General features: G+C 49.7%; 1 pseudogene; it reads left to right on the top strand.

Moving 5' to 3' along the window:
- The first annotated feature begins 230 nt into the window (after positions 1 to 230).
- On the top strand, positions 231 to 900 carry LOC112310985 (translationally-controlled tumor protein pseudogene; annotated as a pseudogene).
- Positions 901 to 16,288: the final 15,388 nt, after the last annotated feature.

Raw genomic sequence — 16,288 nt, 5'->3', positions numbered from 1 at the left:
CCTCAAGGATGTCAGGCCCTATCTCCACTCACAAGTGACCAGTGACCAGGTGAGTCTTGAGAGTGAGGTCCTTGCCTGCCATGAGAAAACTGCCATTGTTGCCAGTAGGTGACACAGATCTTTCAGTGGCTGAGTCGGCCTTTTCTGCCTGCTCCCCACAACTTGCCCCTCCCCTCACCCTCTGGTTCCTACTAAGCCCTCGCCGTGGTCGTCTCCTTCCAGCCCCCATCATGATCATCTACCGGGACCTCATCAGTCATGACGAGATGTTCTCTGACATCTACAACATCTGGGAGGTTGCCCTCGCTGGTGTGGCTCAGTGGACTGAGTACTAGCCTGAGAACCAAAGGGTCGCTAGTTCAATTTTTGGTCAGGGCATACACCTGGGTTTCAGGCTAGGTCCCCTGTAGGGGGCACGTAAGAGGCAACCACACATCGATGTTTCTCTCCCTCTCTTTCTCCCTCCCTTCCCCTCTATCTAAAAATAAATAAATAAAGTCTTTAAAAAAAAAAAAAGAAAGAAATGACCAGGAGGTGGAGGGGAAGATGGTCAGTAGAACAGAGGCCCTGGGGGTGAAGGTCCCGGAAAGCACAGTAATCACTGGTGTTGATATTGTCACGAACCATCATTTTCAGGAAACCAGCTTCACAAAAGCAGCCTATAAGAAGTATGTCAAAGATTACCTGACGTCAATCAAAGGGAAACTCGAAGAACAGAGACCAGAAAGAGCAAAGCCTTTTATGACAGGGGATGAAGAACAAATCTAACATATCCTCACTAATTTTGAAAGCCAGGAGTTCTTTATGGGTGAAAACATGAGTCCAGATGGCAGGACTGCTCTGCTGGACGACCGTGAGGATGGGGTGACCCCCATATATGATTCTCTCTGGGTGGTTTAGCAATGGAAAAAGGTTAACAAATTTGGCAATTTGGATCTATCACTGGTCTTCATAACTGGCTGCTGCTTTTCATCCACACACCCGGACTAGGGCGATGGGGCTGATGTTACCTAGAGCTCTTTATTTTATTTTGACCTTGATTTCTTTGAAATGGAGTGTAGGGGAAATGGAGTCAGTCAGGCTCCCTCACTGGCCCAAAAGCAGTACTTCCATAGCCTTGAGAATGGACCCGCTTGATCAGAATCACACTTTCTTTATATAATATCTTGGCATCCTGCCAGCTTTGTATGCATTTAGTATTTAAGGGAGTTGGGACTTCCCGCCGGTGCAACACGCAGCTTGTGGTGTGCGTGGATCTCCCCACCCCAGAATAAAGTCATGTCAGACATTCCCATGGCTCTGCCAAAGTCAGCTTGAATCCTGAGTGAACCTGTCAGGCCTTGAAAGGCTGAAAGACAATTGGCATAGTTGGCAGGATTCATCGCAGTTCGGTATGAATGTGGAAGAGCCAGTAGCAGGACCCCCAGAGGGAGGCTTGGTGGGATGGCCGGGCTCCTGGAGGCTTGGCCTCCCCTCCCAGGACTGGCCCAATGTTGGTGCAGCTGACACAGCAGGCCCTGTGGGTGGTCGGGGAGATTCTTGAGAAGCCTTGTACCCGGGCGACTGTGGAGGGGTGTGTGGAGGCGGGGGGCGGTGGGTGTGGGCTGGGTGTTTCCATCACAGCTTTGCAAACGGGATGGAAACTGCACTTCAGCACTGGGTGCAGCCATGAGCTCAATGAGGGAGCAGAGGCCTGGGTCCATGCCCGGAGGAAGACCTCCGAGCAGCAGAGCCACGGCTGTTCCCCTCCCCAATCGTAGTGAACGATTTTTGGAGGAAGAGGAGGGAAATCACTGCTTCTGTTCCCCAGTTCCCTACCCCAGCCTGCACACACTTGAAAGAGACTGGGCTGGAGGACTGCAGCCTGGGTTGGGTGCTCTGGCACCGCTGGCACTGGCGCCCGGAAAGCTCTGCTCCGAGCACGCTGATCAGAGCAGACGGTGGGGGCAGAGCAGGCTGCAGCAGTGGGAGCCACAAAGGTGGAGGCGTTGGGGCGCCAGAGTGGCAACAGCAGTTGGGAGGGACTGTGTCTTAAGCTCTTTCTGTCTCGTAGTTAAAGAGCGACCCCGTGTGGTTGCGAGCTGAACAATGTTTCCTGCGGCCCCCAAAGAAGAAGGTGGTGAAGAATAACGCCGGGGTGTGCCCTGAGAGGCCTGTCCTGCACGTCTGGAGGACCATATGGCTGTGCCAACCTCCCGAGGAGGAGAAAATATCCTTTGAAAATTTGAATAGGGGGAGGGCCAAAGAACCCGTCTACAGGGGATGGGCGGGGACCAGAAAAGGTGAAGGCCGTGCGGCTTGCCCTAAGTTTTCGGTATTTTCCCCTCTCCCCACCCCCACCCCCGCGTGAATATACTGTTTAGGTGTCCCCCATTCCTGAGTGTATCCTGGGCCCCTTATGGAGAACTGCGAGCTGTGGCTTGGGGCTGCCGATGAGGCACGCCCCTGACTATTTGCACAGATAATCCGGCGGTGTTGTGGGGCTCCCGTTATGGATCTCAACATGGCATGCAAATAAATGGGTGGTTATGCGTAGGCCATTATGGGGGCAGGCCTTGTGGCAAGACCTATGGAGATGAGGCCACCAAAACCAAATTACCGTATATCACGTGCCGGGGCATGACCTCTTGCTGCCCCTGGGAATGATGAGGCTGATACTCCAGCCAAGGTGAGAAGGCTGGAAAAGCTGCCTGCTGGCCCATCGGGGACAGAAATTGCCCAGTGGCTACACTGTCGCCTCTTACATGCTGGAGAGAAGACCATGTGGTCTACTATAAAAATTTAGGGGTGACCTATCACCTTAGCAGAGGTACAGGAAGCTTGTGAGAGCATCCCCCGAGGCCTGTGGGAATTCAAGCTCTCTTCCCCAAAACTGCCTCTCACCCATTCCCCCAGAAGAAAGGACCCTCCACGTTTGGGAGGGGCAGCAGGGAAGCCGCCTGGCAATCTCAGGCTCGGTTTTGGCAGACTGTCCGAGGAGGCGGGGCTGCGGACACTCCCTTAATAATGTCCTCGGAAAGGTAGCTGGGGGAGGGGTGCAAGGGTGGTAATGATGGGTGGGAAATATGCCTAAAGTGAGGCCTTTACAGCAAACATTCGAGGAAATGTATTGGCTTGCGAGTTCTGAGAAATGATGAAAGATGTTGAGCGAGTGAGAGTCTGGAATACAGAGGCGGTAATCAGATGGAGATGCCACATGCTGGGCTCCTCAGCAAATGACAAGTGGTCTGTGCATCTCCCAGCCGTGACTTGGACCTGGGTAAACCCTCCTAGATCCTTTTCCATCAGCTTTAGAGTCGAAGCTGCTAGATAAAGCTTCTTCCTTCCATGTAGGTGTATGTCTGGTTGGCTTCTTGCTATGCTTCCTTAGTTTCAGCTTTGGGGAGGGTCATCCTGGCCTCCTGGCTTACCTTTTTGTTGAGCTGGGGTGTTTAGTGGCCAAGGAAGGACAAATGTTGAAGACATCACCTGTGGCTAATATGGGTGGGCCCTGCCCTCAAAGGAGGTGCTTCTGGGTCCTGTGGAGGGCTGGCTGACCACGTGCTGGGGTCCCGGAAGTCCCTGTAGACTTTCCGGAGGATCTGAATGGAGCTGAATCATTCAGCCTGTATTTCTCTGATCCCGTCTATGTGAAAGACGTATTAAGGATTAAAATCATATTTATCTTCCTGGGACATATGCGCTTTCAAATAAATACAGAAATAAAAATAAGGCCAACAAATTCTGTAGGTAAATGAGTAAAGCGCTTTTATCCAGTCTTGTAATTAAGGATTAAAATGTTCTCTTCTCACACAAAACCTGCCATGTCTCATCAAGGCTAATTATAAAATTCATCTCTGTTATGACTAAGCTGTTGCTCCTTTCATCTAGGACAAGATGCTCACACATCACAAGTTCCCATTCCACACAACAGGTGAGCGAGAGCAATGACTATCTCCTTGTCGCTTTCAGCAGGTAATCAACCTGGCATCTTGTGGAGCTGTGGTGGAGGTGAGGATAGCTAGCGGGGAGGCCTCCCATCCCCCACGTGCACACAGAATGAAGACGAGGCCACGGCCTGTGCAGCGATCTGAGATTGGAGCTATCATAAGGGTCCATATGTGGACCATTCATTTCTTCATTCACTCAACAAATATGTAATGAGTTTTTCTGTGTACCAGGAATGGTTCTAGACACCAGGGACAGAGCCGGGAAGAAGACAAATTTCCTACCTCTATGGTGGGAACAATCTAATGGGAAGAGAGGGAACACAAACGAACAAATGGCATGTTGTAGTGTTAAGGGCCAGCGGAAGGAGGGTGATGGAGAGACTGCTAATTTGGATGAGTGGTCCAGGAAGGTCTTTCTAACTAGGTAGCAATTGAATGGGGCAGAGAGGGGTGAGAGCCAAGAGGCTACCTGTGGGGAGACACTCCAGGGAGCATGAGTGCCGCCTGAGGTGGGAGTGCCTGTGGTGTGTCTGAGCAACGGCAAGGAGGACGCTTGTCTGCAGTGCAGTGGTGCGGGAGAGGGAGGTGGGAGGTGGGGCCCTTTGGGGCTCAGCTTTGGCTGAGTGAGACCGGAGCCACTGGAGGGTGTGGAGCGGAGAAGTGGCAGGATCCGACTTAAACCGGGATGGCCTGGTTGAGAATGGCGCAAAGGGGAAGTTGGGTGTAGCAGGTGGCCCATGACATTCAGGTAACAGGAGATGGTGGCTGGGACTAGGGTGGTCACGGTGGGGGTGTGAGAAGTGGAGGAATTACAGACAAGCTGTAGGCAGAGCTGACGGATCCGTTCACAGATGGCACGTGGGTGCGAGAGAAGGAAGGGTGACTCTGACACGGTTAGCCCGAGCACCTGGAGGAAGGGAGCTCCCTCTGAGGCTCTAGGAAGGGTTAGGCTGAGGGTCGACCAAAGGGCCGGGACACCGATGGCCCCTGGAATCAAAGATGAACAACGGGACTGTATGTGTTGGTGAATGTGCCTGCTTGTGGTGGGCCCCGGGCCGAATCTGGTTGGCAGATATATTTGGTTTGGTTCTCACAGTATTTGTTAAACTGAATTAGTTGCATGGCATTTTATATAAAAATCTGTATTTCCTGCTTCTTTTAGAACAGCAGATCTGACAACCCAGGTACCAGCCGGGCGGCCCAGGATGACAGATAGCATTCAAGCAGGGTGTGTCCTGTTCAGTGGTTGTCACACCCCTACTCCCTATTGTCTTATGGCAGCTGCTACCCTCCCTGTCCAGTCTCCACATGTGAAAACAGGAATAACAGTAGTGCCTCCTTCCTGAGGCTGTTAGGAAAATTAACAGAGAGAACTCACAGAAAGTAACTAGAATAGAGATTACTAACAAACAATTAAAAAACGTTCGCTATCATTACTGTTGTTATTATCATCTGGCTGGTGTAAGAGTTTGCAACTCTTGCAATGTGGATTTCAGAAAGCTGGAAGATGATTCTAACGAGGGTTGAGAGGTGAGTGAAGCTTCCCTCAATAAAGGATGGCACCAAACCAGAAAGGATGAGAAGGCGGCCCAGACCCCACACACTTAGAAAATTGTGTCTGCCTGGGCGGTATCAGCCCCACAGATCAGGGTTCATTTCTCTTCTTCCGCAGAGCTGGGCATAGTGGCCTGGGTCACCCGGTGACTCATCTAATAGCCCCGTGTGTTTGCCCAGCTTGCAGCACCACAAATTACATTTGCAGCCTCCTTATCGGGCAAGCGAGGAAATTAAACCTAAACGGCTATGGTGTTGCTAAGTAATATGGCTGCGCACACAGACACCCGAAGCCGAGACCATCACAACCCCATTAAAGCATCACTTCCCACGGTGGCTAATAAGGTTTGAAACCTTCAAAGGAAACCCACTGTTCTTTTTTAAGGTCAGAAAACAGGGTAACTTGGTTATAACAAGAGATAGAATTTCCCTTCCTAAATGCCAGGGGAGGGGGGGTGTGTGTTTGTAGGCAGGTCTATGTCAGAAAACTAGAGTCTCACGGCCAGCGGCAGCAGTGGGGAGGGGCGATCGCGCCCTCCTGGACCCCTCAGCTTCAGGCTCTGAGGGCCTAGTCAGGTCCACCCTGTGTCCAGCACCTGGCCCTCATGCAGCGTTTGTTAAATGACTGTTGGCTTCACTCTGCCTGAGGACACTTAGAGATCTGTGGCTCTGGGTAATAGGGGCATTTCTGGCAGGGCCCTAGAGCCAGCAGTGGGGCGCCTAGCCCTGGAATGTGTGGGTAGCTGAGTTAGACTTGGAAGTGGACTTCCTTTTCCTGTTTCCCAGACCATCTGGGTCCATTGCAGGGTTTGGCTCCTCAGGGACCCACCAAGTGTAGAGCTCGGGGCAAAGCTCCAGGGAGGGAGTCCATCGTCTATGCAGGTAGGGACGTAGCATCTGCACCATCACCCAGGGTAGCTCTTCTGTGACCTGCAGCTATGCTGAGTGGTGAGGATGGTCAACGTGTCGGGCTTGTGTGGTCAGCGGGTGGGGCATCTGGGGCCCATGTATCCCCCCTAGGTCCCCTCTCTGAAAGGACTCCCCATCTTCCATCTTTTCTGATCTGGGCTCCTGGGACAAGGTGTGTATGGGGGAGTGGGTCAGTGAAACCCCTTATCTTTAATGAATATCATTAATCACATCTTTTCCATGATTCTGAGGATTAGTTTCCCAGGCTCAGTCAAGTGGGTTGGTCTCATGTCACTCTGGTTGGTGAGAAGGGCGTGGCCGAGCAGGCCCCCTGGAGGGAGACACCATTAGCACAGTGGGTGTGTTGTCCTGCGGTCAGACCTGAGCTCCATCTCTGGTAGCTCCAGATAATCCGGTCGACCGGGTCCTGATCTTCACTAAACAGAAGAAGGTGGAAGAGAATTCCTTCTGTTTTGTGTGTGGTAGGAGGCATGGCTGTGCCTAGAGGGGACAAAGACATTCAGGTTGGGAATGTCTTCAGATCAAACTTTCCACTGAGAGTGTATTCTTTGCATTTTCTTGGCCTGCTGACGGCATGGGCCCAACTCCTCGGGGAGGAGCTGTGCTCCACTAGAGCCAAATTGACCCGTGGGCCCACCTGGGCTGGCCACTGGTCTGACTGTACTTCTGAATCCTCACGTACCACCCTCACACACAGCACCAGGGAGCCATTGACCAAGCAGGGGCCAGATTTTAGTCCAGTCTCTTATTCTAACAGATAGTTGAGTTTAGATGTTGACATTTAGTCGTTAGCCATCAGCACACCCCACTCTGCAGTGCTTTGCAAACCTCGTGCAGCTGTGAGCTCTGATTTGCTTCGTGTGGGTGTGCCCTGATTCCTGGGTCTTGTTGGTTAGTTAATACTGGGTTGGCCAAAAAGTTCGTTTGTTTTTTCCCCAGAAGATGGCTCTAGAAGCACATGGTTGTCTTTAGCTTCATTGGAAACAATTTTGTTAGATTGGATTGTGACAGCTGCCATATCAGTGTTCATTCAAAAAAACTTACCAAAATTGATGAATTTTTGTGTAGCCATTTTAATATGGAAGATGGAAGAAAATACACAACATGTTTGGCATATTATGCTTTATTATTTCAAGAAAGGTACAAATGCAACTGAAATGAAAAAGAAAAGATTTGTTCAGTGTATGAAGAAGGTGCTGTGACTGATGGAACACGTCAAAAGGGGTTTGGTTTGTGAAGTTTTGTGCTGGAGATTTCTCTCTGGACGATGCTCCACAGTCACATAGACTAGCTGAAGTTTATAGCAATCAAATTGGGACATTAATTGAGAACAATGTTTTTGTTTTAACAGTGAGACACACACAGCTTTATTTAGTAATCGGTAAAAAGTCATACTCTGGCAGAGCGACATATTCCCTACCTTGGCAGAAAGTGAACACTGTGACTGAAAAGCCCCTTAACTGAGATCAATGTTATACCATGTGGGAGATGGCTGACGTGCTCAAAATATCCAAATCAATAAAGTTATTGGTGAAAATGAAAAATGTGCCTTTTATTTTACAGAAAAAATAAACAGACTTTTTGGCCAACCCAGTAGAATTACTTTTGCTACGTGTTTTCACCGATTGGCTACTTACTTAGTTAAATCAAGGGCTGCATGATTTCTATCCCCTCCCCCACTTTTTTCATTGAAGGAAATACTGGCAATATTTAAACAGTGCCCATTTCATTTCTCTGAAGGGCCATCATGTGCTTGATTGAATGTGTGAATTTTCTTGGATGGTTCCTTTCGGTCCTGTTGGTGGAGAGACTTCCAAAGCATGAGTTGGCTCCAGCCGAGTGTCCCCATGGCCTTGCTGATCTTTTTCTGGATGGCTGGTGAGTTGCTAAGCACAATCTCTACATGTCTAGATACTTGCCCATTTCCAAGACCGTCAACTCCTGCTGAATTTCCTGGGCTGGTAAGGAGACAGGGGAAGGGGAGCAGAAGACACCACTCCCACCTCAGAACTGTGGCATGTCAGTGAAGCAGCCCTGTGTTCTTGGGACAGTCCCACTTCATTCAGAATTGTTTCCACCTGTACCTCTGTGGAAACATCCTGGCTGAGTCTAGGGTACCAACCTTTCCTTCAAAGTGAAGACTGGCAGGAACTCTGGAGATGGTGGTGCATCTTTAACAGTGACAGCCTTTTACAAAATTCTGACCAGCAACTACTCGTGCTGATTCATGGTGCAAAATCCTGACGATATAGAAAAACACTATAAAGAAGATGAATGTCACCTGTAACCCACCATTAACCCACCAATCACCCATAACCCACTACTAACCTTTTGAAACATCTGTTTCAGGATTTCCACACAAACATTTACATACGTACATATGTACGAATTTTAAAAATAAGACCGTATTATTTTATAAGTTGCTTTTCCCATTTAACATGGTATTATAAACATGTTCATGTGTCATTACATTATTCTACATCATCATTTGATTGCCTGTTGTTCGTGAATAGACACATTCTGGTTTATTTAACCAATTTTCTGTGATATGCCCTTTAGGCTGGTTTCGGTATTTTCATTTTGCCATTACAGTGTTCATCGCTGTTCATCGCGGAACATCCTTGGGGTTCTTTCTTTATGTCAAAGTTGAGCACATTTTAAAAAGACTTAGATTGATGTGGTCAAGTGATTCTCCTGAAAGTATGCACGTCCTTCTGACCAGCTGAGTACGGATGCCTTTTATTACAATTTAAAATGTATCTACCAGTTTGTGAGGTGAGAAATGAGCCTCCCTTGTTAATTTTAATGTCTTGGATTATGGGAGGTTAAACCTTCTCCTTGTGGTTAATTAGCTGGCAGGGCCATCTCGTGCCCCCTGCGGCCAGGCAATGGAGTTTACGCGCCGTTTGTTGTCACGGAGGAAGATGAAGTTGGAGCGTGCTGCCAGGGAGCTGAGGGCAGTTAAAGTAGTTGCTGTTCTCCTTCAGAGCCTAAAGCCCATCTTCCTAAGTGTCTGTTTTCAATCATCCCTGCGTGTGCCTTCCAATCTGAGGGTATCTCGCTGCTCCAGGCCTCTTGCGGGGGTGCTGAACTGGAAGGAGCAGGATTTGGGACACAGGGGGCTGGGGTGGCCTCGTGCAGACCAGCGGTCTGGCTCACGAACAGATTGATTTCCTCCACCTCCAGTCTTTCCCCCGTTTCTTTCCCCCTTTTCCTTCCCTTCCTTCATGCGGATAGTCACATATTGAATATCATTCATTGTGTTTTGTGGTGTCTGTTCCCCTAATGATGGAGTAACTAGGATGTCTGATGCCAGTGTTGATGCTTGGAGTCTGAGGTTGGTGGACTATCTAACAGGTGGGTAGCTTGGGACCAGCTGTGTCTAGGTGCCAGGCTTCTGTTGCTTCAGGTATGCAGGCCTGCAGGACTAGGCAAAGGGAGAGGTCGGAGTGGGGAAGCCGGGGTTGGGAGGTGGTCGTGACAGGCACTAGATATGCTTGGAACCAGATCTGTATAATGTCACATGTGACACGCGGTGTGTTGGGAGGCGCAGCAGTCCTGGGGTGCTGTGGCTGGGCTTGGAGGAAACGGCGATGATTTGTGCTCCTTTCACGATACAAAATGACTTAGTGCAGCTCATTCCAGTTAGAAATTCCAGGGATGGATCCGAAAGGCAACATCATGATGTGTTTCGCCAGTTTCAATAACTGAGTTTGCGAGGAGAAAATCAATGGCCACAAGGAAGTCCGAGGGGATGCTGGCTTAAGCCACTCCTGGGAAGGCTGGGCTGCAATGGCCCCTCCATCATCCCAAACTGGCAGATGCTCCCACGAGAGCCACCGAGGTGCGAGAGAAATTGCATCGTTACCTGGGATGTGGTAAAGAGGGTAGAGGTTTCTTGTCCTCAGAATCCAGCATAGTCATAAATAAGCTCAGAGAGACAACCGGCAGGAGAATTCAACATGAACGCCTATTGTTTTAGGTGCTGGAAACCAAGAGGAATTCAAATCGCATCTTTCACTTTGGGTTTTGACTCTGAAGAAGCTTGGCCAAAGCTAACTGTAGTCAGTTGACAGAACAGGCCCTGCAAGGTGACACTCTGCCACAGGGGTGAAGACTTTAACAAGGGAAAAGGCAGGCTTGGCGTGGGTAGGCTGCACACTCTTTTGAGGTGATGATCCTGGGCCCTCCGTGGCAGTCTGAGAGTTCCAGGCTAAGGATGTCCGAGCGTCGTGGCAGGGACGCACGGTGGCCCTCCTCGCCGGGCAGGGACCTGGGGTGTTTTGGTGTTGTGAGCACAGAGGCGAGGATTTGGGAGGGGTCGGCGGCACACACAGTTGGCTGTCACGGAGAGAACTGCCTCTTGGAAGAATCTGGAGACATTTATTTGGTTGAAGCTAGCGGGGTGCCAGCATTTATTATTAATCACAGTAAAACTGCTTCGTGTTTTTCACGGCACTTTCTTGTAGACCTGACTTGATCTTCATAACAGGAAATATTTTCCACAGGATTTTTGAATTTCAATTTTTCAGTCAATATTTGAACAATGGCTCAACCTCCCAGAAGGGGCAGTTTTATAACAGGTGTGTCAAGGAAGCGAAGTGTGTTTTACAAGCCAAGGGAGTCCATGTTTGAGGAATTGGGCATGCGCCCCGGTCCCGATGCGGGTGCCACGGGGGCAATGGTGGGCTGCGTCCGGAGGAGTGAAGATTGGAGTCAGACCACCGTAGACCCTGCTGCAGGCCCGGCTCCCACTCCACCTCGGAGGCATCAAGGCATCATTTTCTGCCCCAGGGTCTGTGCGTAACTGTCATAGGCAGTTAGATAGGCAAGTGCAGAGTAGGACGATGGACCAGGTGCAGAGGGTCACCAGGGCGGAAGAGCTCCAGGGGCCTAGCAACAGGCAAAACTATAAGCCCTTGCACGACCACTCTCTTCAGCACTATCCCCTGGAAGATAACATCTAGGCTTCAGCTGTGTTTCAGCTCCAGGCCCAGAGAAGCAGCAGGATCAGATGGAGTGACTCCACGGCTGATATCAGGACCAGCTGCACTGACTAATGACCCCTGGGCACCCACAATCAGTGGAGAGCCTGAGGGCACACCTGGAAAGCTGGAGAGTCTATCAGATCCTCCCCTGAGACCTCAGATAAAAGCCTTAAGGGTGGGAGACCCAGCCAGGCTCTGTCTGTGGAGTGCACCTGCCCCTTTCCCCACCACCTGCTTTCCCCCCGGGTGCACTCCTCCCCCGCCCCGCTCTGCCCCAGCTCTCTCTCTCTCCTAAGCTCCAAGGGCCCTTCTTTTGCTATAACTTGTTTCCTGAGTCCATTTCTTATACGTCTCACTTTTACTTCTGTGACTTTCTAAATAAACTTTCTCTTCTAGTTTGAATTTTGATTCTGAATTGTTACTTAGCCAGGACTCCACAGCTGAGGCTGCTGAACCGCGGTTAACACCTCGTGCCAGTTTTCTGCCGCCGACAGAACTAGAGTGGGAGGCCCTTCGACCTGAGAGCTGTAGTCTGGGCCGCATGATGTCTGGCAGGTCGAGTAAGCTCTCCAGGCCTTAGCTCTCATTTGTAAAATGGAAGAACACCCCAAAGAACTGTGTGAATAATAACTGAGTTAATACCTTTAAAAAAAAAGCACTTAGGGTAGGGAGCATGAATATTGGATTTCACAGATAGAGGCAGCCTTGGGTGGTGAGACAGTTTCCCTGCCTCTCAACAAGTTTTCAACAAATCCCCACTTGACGCCTCCAGGGCTTTGCCGGAGACACAGGGACAAGCATAAAGGGGAAGGACTATTGTTCCATCTACTTCTGAAAGGGGCTAGTGAACTGATAGCCTCTGAGTTTATGAGGTAAGAGGTCAGAGAGGGAAACCTGATCTGGATGATTTCATTAATCTCTTCAACTACATTGAAGGCAGCAGAGAAGTGACTTCTCACACCAGACCCCAAGTATGGAAGGAATGAACGCTGTCCTCTAACTCTAGGCCTTGCCATTTATCAGCTGTGTGACCTTGGGCCAGTGACTTAACCCCTCTGAGCTTTAGTTTCTTTATTTGTAATTTGGTGTGGGGGAGGAACAAACAAGCTTTCTACCCTCAAGGTTCTTTTGCATGGTCTCATAATCAAATAGAAACACAGACTAGCAAGAGAAAATTACCTCATTTAATACATACACATGTATGGGACCCCCACATCCAGGAGAGAGTCAGAGTCCCCACATACATGGGAGATTCAGAGACAGAAAGGGCGGGTCGAGGTACACAGGACATTCTGAGCTCAGGATGAGATAACGCACCTTGGGGGCTTCAAAGGGTCAGTGCAGGACGAGAAGAAGAGCAGACATTCAGTAAATGGAAGTTTGCCTGCCCTATGGAGAAGGTCAAAACAGTTATCTCTGATGGTTTCTTATTAGGGGCCGGGCCTCTGATTCCACTTCTAGGTAGTTAAAGGGAGGGGCAGAAGTTTCTCCTGAGCCTGTGGCTAGAATTGCCTTTAGCTCAGAGTAATCTGCAGAGTGCTGAGGCACATCTTGGTGTGGCTCTCTCTGAATCCCCACCATGGGAATAATACTTCACAGGGTTGTTACCAACTCAGATGATCTGTAGAGTTAAGTCCTTGGAACCCGGTGAAGGTTCAGTGAAAACCTATTACTATGCTTATTATTATGTTTATTATAAATGCTTATAATTACAAGCTACCTTACAGTTTGCAGTTTAAAACGCAGGGCACAGATTACTTTCACAACAGACCTTGTTCTGGGATGTTCCTCTCTGTCACCTTGAAAGTTGTTAACACTCATGGGAATCCCGCACCTTGGCTGGACCTACTGCCCCGTGCATGATGATGGGAAGCTGTTCTGGTTGCCCAGGGGCTAGGTCCAGCTCATCCTGCCTCTATGCATGTGTCTGCAGCCCTAGGAACAGGGAATGGCTCACGGCTCCTGAAACTGGCATTCCTGCTGCCTGTCACATACCGAAACCAATAAGCAGAGACAGGGATTGAATCTTTATTGGCACTTTATTCAGATGGCCGGCGATCTGAGAAGACGGTGGGTTCATACCCTAATGGACCATCTTAAATTCCATTTTAAAATGGCCCTTTCTGTAAGGACAACAGAGTGTAGGTAAGGGGTTTGGAATCCAGGGAAAAGTTAAGTGGATTAAATAAACTGCAGTGTTCTCGCCCTGGGCGGTGATCTTCAGCTGTGTCCTGGGCGGTGGTCCTCTCACCCTGGAGCACGAGGGCTCAGATTCCATCTTGATTGCTTGCAGTCCTCCCGAGGCACAAAGGTGGAGCTGCTTGTGGTCTCCAGGAGTCAGGGCGGAGTCAGGGTGGGTTATACCTTCAGTTCCTGGAACAATAGCTTTTACATGCATTGGTTACTAAGCTTATTAGCTACTACCTAAACCGAAAGTTTTCCAACTCCAGAGTCCCTATCAGGATGATCAGAGGGGGTCTTTGAGCCTCTGTACTCAAAGGTTCCTTATCTCCTCATCGTTGATTCCTTCCCCTGGGCACATTCCTAGGAGTAGAATGGCAGGATTCTATGGTACGTGTATATTTAAATTTTTTAAAGAAACTACCCCCTGTTTTCCAACATGGTTGTATTAGTTTACATTGTAACTGAGCAGAGTTTGTCCGCCGGGTGCTGCTGATGGCCAATTACACTGACACCAGGGCGATATTACAGAATGGAGAGCAGGCAGCTTGTGCTGGAAAACCCCAAACTCCCGGATGGTTTACAGACAAGAGGCTTTATCAAGCAAAAATCTTAAGGCATCCTGAGGAAGGGGTTTGAGGTCCTGGATGAAACTTCCCTCAAGAGTGAGGGAAGGGCAGTAAATGAAAACTGCAGGTCTCGTGGTCAGCTCCAGCGCCCCTCAGTCTGGTTGCATGGGTACGTGACCAGGGGATCGTTCCACATTAGGGCGCAGGAGCTGAAACACAATTTAGGGCATGATGTTATCTTCAGCTTAACAAAACCCATAGCTCGTGATCCTTAGTCAGGGCTGGGCCTGGCTGCCTCAGGCAGTGACAGATGGGAGGGAAAGGGCAGAGGCTGCCCGCACAGGCTGTGAGGAAGCCAGACTGAGTGCTGGGGCCTCATGTGAGATCCAAACCACACAGTCAGTCAGGACCCTCGGTTTCACCTTCTCCCCAATTCCAACCGTACAACCTCCCCAGCCATATTTTTCGTTCTTCCCCATATATCAAAGTCAGTGCCCGTCAAACTGTAAAAAATGTATATATTTTTAAAGAAGCAGAACCTTAAAAAATAAAAATGGTCATGCCTAGACCTGCCCTCTCTGCCCCCAGTAAACAAAGCAAGTAGGGAGCTAGATGCTTCGGCTGAAGGGCTGGGGAGTGTGGGGAGCGTGTGGAGCCCGTGGCCCTGAGGCACTTCTGCCCACTGCGGGGGGTCCCCAGGGGCACAGAGTGAACTCCACGCTCTAGGTTACAAGCATCAGGTTGATTTAATTTTCAGTTGACTTGTGGGCCTGCCAGAGGCATAGTGACACTGCCCAGGCCTGGGCCAGCCGCTTCTGTGCCAGCCACACGGACAGCCTTCTGCAGGGCCATCCGATCTGCGGCCTGGCAGTGGGGATGACGTACGTTTCTTGCCGGATGGAAAAGGTCTTTTGGGATCTGGATACTTCCTTTCCACCACTACGGCGTGTCAGTCAAACTTACTCTGTTCAAGACAAACATCAGAAGCCGTGTGCCTCCAGATGCCAGGAACAAAGGAACAAATGGGGAACATCGTGCGTGGAAAAGATTTTAATAAAGATTGCACTGGCTCTGTGCGTAGGTTCTGCCACTCTTCTTATTTTGATCTTGACAGTGATGAGGTCAAAAAGGAAAAGGCTGAGCCTGAGGCCATTCATCTTCCTGGTACTGATGGGCCGACTGCAGCCTACAAATTGGCTGACGACAGAGAGAGGTGCCTCTGCTGCAGGGGCACCTCCCGTCCTCCCGGGTCCCCCACCTCCGCCCTCAGGGCCCTGATGCTGAGGGTTCTCAGTGAGCCTGTGGGGCCCTTCACCTTCATGCAGCACCCCCGGGGCAGGGGCCTGAGGAGCTGTGTTTCACCAAGTTCTCTGCATGCTCCTTCCTCCTCCTCCTAATTTTTATTAGGGAAACATTTAAACGTGTACCAAAGTGGATGGAATAGTATCACGAACCCCATGTACCCACAGCCCAGCGTCAACACTTACCCATGGGCACACTCTCGTTTCATCTTCAGCCTCATCACACCCTATGTGTTATTATTATTATTTTTTAAGATTTTATTTATTTATTTTTAGAGAGAAAGGAAGAGAGGGAGAGAGGGAGAGATTCATCAATATCAGACAGACACATAGATCAGTTGCCTCCTGCATGTCCCTAAGTAGGGGCCTGACCTGCCACCCAGGCATGTGCCCTGCCTGGGAATCCAACTGGCGACCTTTGGGTTCGCAAACTGGCACTGAATCCACTGAACCACACCAGTCAGGGCAAAGCCTCCACATCATTTTGAATCAAATCTCAGACATCACATTGTTTCATCCACAGACAGGGCAGTATGTATGACCGAGATAAGGACTTTTTTTATTTTAAAGACAGAGCCACCCTATCATAATCCCACCTAAAAAATAAGCAGTGGCTTCTGGGTGTTTCTTATGCAGAGTCAAGTGTGAGGACCACCGTCTAGAGCTCTCTTGTCCAATTGGGAGGTCACTCCTGCGGCAGCAGGGGTCACTCCCGACACGTGTTGGAGGCAGGTGTGCGTTTTTTAATGTTTTCAATTACAGTTTCCTCCAATATTATTTTCTATTAATTTCAGGTGTACGGCATAGTGGTTAGACAACCATATACTCACTTCGTG

Source organism: Desmodus rotundus, chromosome 7 (genome assembly GCF_022682495.2).
Source record: "Desmodus rotundus isolate HL8 chromosome 7, HLdesRot8A.1, whole genome shotgun sequence".
Lineage (NCBI taxonomy): Eukaryota > Metazoa > Chordata > Mammalia > Chiroptera > Phyllostomidae > Desmodus > Desmodus rotundus.
This window is presented reverse-complemented; position numbering and strand designations above follow the sequence as displayed.